This window comes from Leptonychotes weddellii, chromosome 6 (assembly GCF_054177405.1).
Source record: "Leptonychotes weddellii isolate Sample4059 chromosome 6, ASM5417740v2, whole genome shotgun sequence".
In the NCBI taxonomy this organism is placed as follows: domain Eukaryota; kingdom Metazoa; phylum Chordata; class Mammalia; order Carnivora; family Phocidae; genus Leptonychotes; species Leptonychotes weddellii.
The window spans coordinates 7,046,840-7,054,023 of record NC_138374.1 but is presented as its reverse complement, the minus strand read 5'-3'; the positions used below and the strand labels follow the sequence as shown (position 1 = coordinate 7,054,023).

General features: G+C 44.6%; 1 long non-coding RNA gene across 1 annotated transcript in view; it reads right to left on the bottom strand.

The window, feature by feature from the left end:
- LOC145722117 (uncharacterized) overlaps positions 1-6,269 on the bottom strand; it is a 12,237-nt gene extending 5,968 nt beyond the window's left edge. Inside the window, exons 1-2 of the long non-coding RNA XR_014146144.1 lie at positions 3,835-6,269; positions 2,522-2,684 (exon numbers count right to left, since the gene is read on the bottom strand). This is a non-coding gene — a long non-coding RNA (uncharacterized LOC145722117). The remainder of the gene's footprint in view (positions 1-2,521; positions 2,685-3,834) is intronic.
- Positions 6,270-7,184: the final 915 nt, after the last annotated feature.

Below are 7,184 nucleotides of genomic sequence, written 5' to 3'. Positions count from 1 at the left end.
CTCTATGGTCAACTAATCTTCAACAACGCAGGAAAGAACATCCAATGGAAAAAAGACAGTCTCTTCCACAAATGCTGTTGGGAAAATTGGACAGCCATATGCAGAAGAATGAAACTGGACCATTTCCTTACACCATACACAAAAATAGACTCAAAATGGATGAAAGACCTAAATGTGAGACAGGAATCCATCAAAATCCTAGAGGAGAACACAGGCAGCAACCTCTGTGACCTCGATCGCAGCAACTTCTTGCTACACACGTCTCCTAAGGCAAGGAAAACAAAGGCAAAAATGAACTATTGGGATTTCATCAAGATAAAAAGCTTTTGCGCAGCAAAGGAAACAGTCGACAAAACCAAAAGACAACCGACAGAATGGGAGAAGATATTTGCAAACGTCTTATCAGATAAAGGGCTAGTATCTAAAATCTATGAAGAACTTATCAAACTCAACACCCAAAGAACACATAATCCAATCAAGAAATAGGCAGAAGACATGAACAGACATTTCTCCAAAGAAGACATACAAATGGCCAAGAGACACGTGAAAAAATGCTCAACATCACTCCGCATCAGGGAAATACAAACCAAAACCACAATGAGATACCGCCTCACACCAGTCAGAATGGCTAAAAATAACAAGTCAGGAAATGACAGATGTTGGCAAGGGTCCGGAGAAGGGGGAACCCTCTTACACTGTTGGTGGGAATACAGGCTGGTGTGGCCACACTGGAAAACAGTATGGAGGTTCCTCAAAAAGTTGAAAATAAAGCTACCCTACAACCAACAATTGCACTACTAGGGATTTACCCCAAAGATACAAAAATAGTGATCCGAAGGGGCACCTGCACCCCAATGTTTATAGCAGCAATGTCTACAATAGCCAAACTGTGGAAAGAGCCCAGATGTCCATTAACAGATGAATGGATAAAGAAGATGTGGTGTGTATACAATGGAATATTACTCAGCCATCAAAGAAGTGATTCTGAGGGCTACAAACTAAGATAAATTCACAAGTTAATTCCTGAAACAGGACTTTGCATCCAGGAAACAAGGAGTTTATGGTAAACTCAGAGACTCTTGGGACTTAGAGAAACCCAAAGGGTCATCCATCCCCCACCCCCACATCACCTTCCACAAGTGCCACCTGCAGAACAGAGCACACACTACTTCTTTCCACCAACCATGAATGCCCACTGCCCTAGATATGGAGGTAGCAAATCCAGCCGGAGTCCACTGTCTAGTGGGGGGACGGCTACCAAACAAGAAACTGCAAATGACAACATATATTAGGAGCATCCAAATAGGAAGGTCTGACTTTATGTGGAGAGTCAGGTAAAGCTCCCCTGAGAATATGGCTAAGTTGAGGAATGAGCAGTGTTACTTAGACAAATGTAGGACCTGTGTGTGTGAGTGGAGGGAGGGCGTGTGTGCACATGTGTGGGGGTGAGCATGTGAGTATGAATGTGTGAGAGTGAGCAAGTGTCTGCATGCAAGAGTGGGTAGAAGCCCCTGTGGGTGAATGTGTGCATGTGTATGTGTATGAACAAGCATGGGTGAGTATGTATAAGTGTGTTTTCATGTGAACATATGGACGTGCACATGAGTGTGTATGTGAAGTGTATGACTACATGTAAATGTGTGTGAGCATGTGACTATGAATATGTGAGTGCGTATATATGTGTCCATGTGTGTTCATGTGAGTGTGAGCATAGACAACATGTTCTTGTATGTGAATATGTTTGTGTACATGTGAATATGAGTTTGTGGATACACATGTGTGAGCACATTTGTGTATGATTGTGTTCCACGTGTATACATGTGGGGGGATGTGGACAATGTGTTCCTATGGGTGAGTGTGTTTGTGTGTGTGTCTGTGTATGCCTGTGTCTGAGTGTGTTTATATGTGCATGAATGTGTGGACATGTTCCTGTGTGTGTCTGTATGTTTTGTGCATGTGTGTCCATGTATGTGGGTATGGACGTGTTCCTGTGTGTGAACGTGTTTATGTATGCAGATGTGTCCATCCGTGTGGGTGAGCAGGGACTGTTTGCAGAAGGAAAAGAACGGCCAGTCTGGGGGAAGCACAGAGAGCAAGACCTGCAGTGTGAGATGAGACTGAGCTTTGATGGCCGAATTCACCATCACAGTCTTGGTGTGAAGCCTAAGGTAGCTGAGCAGGTGGGTGACATGTGACATCTGCACATGAAAATAAGCTTCTCTGACTGCTTTCAGGGGCATAGGCTGCAAGAGGTGACGTCAGATTCTTGGAGTCTGGAGATTTGGCGGTCATCTGATGGGGCCCTCCATGCCATGGGCTCCACACAGAAGTGTGTAAATGTCACCACAGCCCCATCTTCTATCTCGAAGTTTTCTGGTTGTTTTTACCCAGGTTAAGCATTCCCACTTCCTCAACTCTCCACTTGCCCTAGGATTGTCCCTCCTAAATAGGTTCCAGCATCTGCAGACTTTTCACAGTGGCATCCCCAATCCTATAGTCTGCCCAGACCAGGGACTCTCACCTCCTAGATTCTAGACATCGTATTTCTATTAATCCAGCCTGAACTCACATGAAGGCCACTCTTCACTGCTGCTTTGGTCCTGCGTTCCAGTCCAAGAGCCCAGCCATCCCCACATGGCACTTCTGAGTCTCTCACAGAGCAGCTGAGCAGAGCACAATGCTAGCTGGAAGACAGAAGGCATAGAAGACAGCAGGAGTCAGTACAGGGCAAGGGGTTAATGCACAAACTTTGGAGTGGAGTTCAAATCTATGTGGTGTGTCAAGAGGCAAATCACTTCATCTCTGTTTCCTTTCTGTAAGTAGGGTGAATAAGGCTTGCCTCACAGAGCTGTGGAGAGGAGAAATATATATATAATATAATATATATGTATATGTATATATATATAATATATATAAAGCAGCTAGTACAGGTTCTGGGGCTTGGTGTACCCTGTGGCAGGCAGCCTCCAGATGGCCCTGAGTGATTCCCACCTCCTGGCTGATTCACAGCCTGTGCAGTCCTTTGCCGCCCCCCCCCCCCCGCCACTGAATAGAGTTATTGCAGTGATGGAACCAGTGGACTGCTGCAGATATGGTTGGTATAACTTCCAAGTCCAGGTCATAAGATACATGGAGCTTCTGACTTCTCTTTCCTGGGGCACTGGCTCTGAGGGAAGCCATGTTGTGAGGACACTCAGGTAGCCCTGTGGAGAGGTCAACATGGAAGGAAGTGAGGCCTCCTGCCAACAGCCAGCACTAGCCTTCCAGCCACGTGTGTGGAGCCACCTTGGAAGTTTATCCTCCAGCCCCAAACCAACCTTCAAATGACAGCAGCCCCGTGTGACATCTGACTGCACCCTGATGAGAGATCTCAAGCCAGAAGCACCCAACCCAGCCACTCCCAAATTCCTGGCCCACAGACACTGAGTCAGTAGGTGTGTATTGCTGTTCTAAACCACTAGATTTGGGGGTAACTTGTTACACGGGAACAGATAATCAATGCAGCCCTACATAGCAACTATTGTTTGGGGCCATTTACTTGAGAAGAGACAATCAGGAGCCTCTGATCACAGCCAATTTTGGTGTTTCCAAAGTCCCAGATGAGAACAAGAAAGGCTGCTCAGTGGCAGCCTTGAGGCGGGGCGGGGGGCGGGTACAACTGAAACTTAGCTACCTAATGCCCCTGCACGAGAAGGAGCAGAAGGCAGTGAATGGACTAAGGGTGTCCCAGGAGATAAGCAGAGAAATGCTTCAAGTATACACCCAGTCGATTATAACCTATGAACAGCAGGTGCAGAGACTGATATTTTTAAAATAATAATTTCCCAGACTTACCACTGTGTTCATGAACCTCCGCCAGCTCCCTAGGGTACTGTTCCAATAGAGGACAGAAAAATCGTACAGGATGTTACAATTTTACCCCAAAAGAACCACTTGGGAAATGAAAGTCTGAATATTGTTTCTGGGCCAAGATGGGACTGGACTCCAGGGTCCTGTGATTGAATGCATGACCTCGCGGGGGGGGGTGGGCAGAAGACCCTGGGGCTGATGTGGACTTAGAGTCTCTGAGCCCTGATTTCTTCACCCACAGGACTGAGGTATCAGCGCTGCCTTAAACGTCACTGGACTATGAAGACTAAATTAAGTGAGGCATATAAAAGTGTGCTCAGCAAATTATAAAGTACCTACAAATAAATATAGAAGGCTTTTTTTTTTCATGAGATGTAGCTCACCCATTCTTAAGGCACTAACTGTCCCAGGGAAAACAATAAAGTCTGAAACAGGATACAGCACACCAGAAGCCGGGCAGAAACAGAGACTCCATGCCCTTACCAGAATCCAAGGACCTGCATTCCGTTCCCAGCTTCAGAGTTTGCCAGCCATGTGACCTGGGCAAGTCATTGTCCTTGTTTGTAACACCAGGAAGAGGAGCTATAAAATCTCCAAGGGCCCTTCTAATCCAAAAGTCTTATGAATCTGTGCCCTATTCTACCTGGATAAGCATCTGGGGAAGATGAGTCAAGTAGCATTTCCCATGAAATCACCATGAGCTAGCCAAGATCGCTTTACAAGTTTGCTTCACAATTGCTCTGCTCCTCCTACCCCATCTCCATCTGTTGGAGTATTGCCTGTTATATACCTAGGGGACTGAACAACATGATTAATAACATTAAATAGATAGACATTGAGTTTTGTGCCCCACAAGCAGAGAATATATCTTTTTCTCAAGTTGGTGGTGATGGAGCATTTACAAAAACTTATCACATACTTACTTGTCCAAAACGATAAACGTTTTAACTTACAAAAGGCAGAAATTATACAAGCCATTTTCCAAACCAGAAAATCCAACAAAAGCTACACTGGAACAATGAAAGCCTGAAAACCAAAAATAGATAGACTGATAGATGATGGGTAGATAGATAGATAGATAGATGATAGATAGATAGACAATAACATATTTGAAAACTAAAATATTCTTCCTATTGAGTTTAGAAAATAATAAATACAACAGAAAATCAGAATATGACTTGTTGAAACTCATCACATCCCATAAAAGCTCTTTTGGAGATAAATTCATTAATATAAAGATGCCTTCATTATTAAGGTAAAACAATAGTTTCCACTTCTGGGACAAAGCATGAATAACTCCATGGACCATTCCCTAGTGAAACAAGCAAAGCTGGCAAAAATACTAAAAAAACAAAACAAACAAACAAACAAAAAACCCATTTAAAGTCTCTGGGAACTGTCCTAAGAGCATATGACAAATGAAGAATCATCTATTCAAGAAAATCTACTAAAATGCAGTAGGAACAGCCAGAGTCTGTGGCATTTCAGCCACAAGCACATTTCTCTCCCTCGTGGAGGGACAGGCCACCAGCATTCCTCATGCCCTCCAACTCCAAGTTAAAAAGGCTGAATTCCTGGGGAGTGTGGTGGAGAGGTTGGGACTACCTTCCTTCCAGCTGCCCCTAGGCAGGGCAGGCCAAGAAGACTGGACCCCCAGCTTCCCCCTGCAAGCTGTCTCCTACCGCACAGTTTCCATGGGGGAGGCAAGCTGAGAAGATGGGAGGCACACAGGGCTAGAGCTCAGAGAGCGTGCCCAGGGGAGAAGGCAGTGTGTGGGAAAGAGCTCCCAAGCACCCCTGAAGGAAGGAAGTGACTGTATGTAAAACAGAATGTAGGGAAGTTCAAGCCTAAGGGCACTCCTGAAAACAACAGCTCCTCTTAATTTACAGCAACCAGCTAAACGAAAAGCCAGCTGGTTCACCAGAGAGAACCAGGGAAAGAGACAGCCAAGAAGAGTCCTCCTGGGCTCCCAACCAACTTCATAGGCTGCCTGAACTTAATTGGATCAGACCAGAGAACAATTTATATGCCAGGACATTTTTGAAAACAATTGAGCAATCAGCCAGTGATTAGTGAGAAGGGACTGGGTCTATTACCAAATGAAGTAGACAACAAAGAGATCAAAAACAGACAAAGAGGGCCCTCCTGAGACCACTGCCATCCCAGGCTGGTGGAGCTCTGCCCAAGGCTGTACTCTTGGAGGATAAAGAATGTTCCAAAATTCATCATGGTGGTGGATGCAGAGCTTGATGAATATACTAAAAACCACTGAGTTGTACACTTTGAATGAATAAACTATGTGATAGGTGAATTACATCTCAACAAAATTAATAAAAAAAAGATAGAGAGTACACTTATTGTGATGAGCACCAAAAAATGTATAGAATTGTTGAATCATTATGTTGTACACCTGAAATGAATATAACACTGTATCTTAATTATACTTGAATTTTAAAATTTTTTAATAAAATAAATTTTTAAAAGATACAGAAAACAAATGACTTACATAGTCATTTCCAGATTATTTCAAAGAATCCAGTCTTAAGAAAGAAATAATAATAATAATAAAAAAGAAACTAAATGACCTGGATGATAGAAAAGATGATGGAATTAATTAATACATTTATTTTGGGGACATCTTGCTACTCTTGTTTCTCTTTACAACAGTCTGGATTTCTGCAAAATGCTTCCAAGTACTCCCTGAAAAAGCCCCATTTCAGAAGACCTCCTTTTATTTGACTCTTTGGCCTTTGAATGAAAAGAGAATTTTCACCCGCTGCTCCCAGGAGAGCGTGTTCCCTCAACTCCCTACTATGGCTTCTTCCTCTGAGTAATTCCCCAGCAGGTGCCCCAATGGTGGGCTGCCCATCCTGGGGTTTGCAGTTCCTCCATCAATATGGCTAGCACCTAGATGCATCACACGTGCAGCTCCCCAGACAACCAGGGAGGGGGCAGCACTCTGCTCCAAAAGCTTCTACTCAGATCCTCAGCCCTGGGAAGGAATTTCATTTGCCCAAAGATCATTTGGACTCAGCTACCACCCACTACTATGTGACCAGAGGGACGGGTAAACTACTGGCCTGAAGAAGAAGTCCTCCCATTCAGGAACTTTGGGCCTGTGAGGCTCTGCCACTTACTAGCCAGGTGACCTGAGTAGATCACTTGGTCTCTCAGAGCCAAGGTCACCTCACCTGTGCAATGGGGGTATAAGGAGTACATAAAATATCATCTGTGGGGTGCTTGGCATTTCGTTTCTGTCTCCCTCAACCGTCATGGGCCAAGGGCTCCCACCGAGCTCCTCTTCACTCCCTCAGCTGCCTACGCTCCAAACTGCC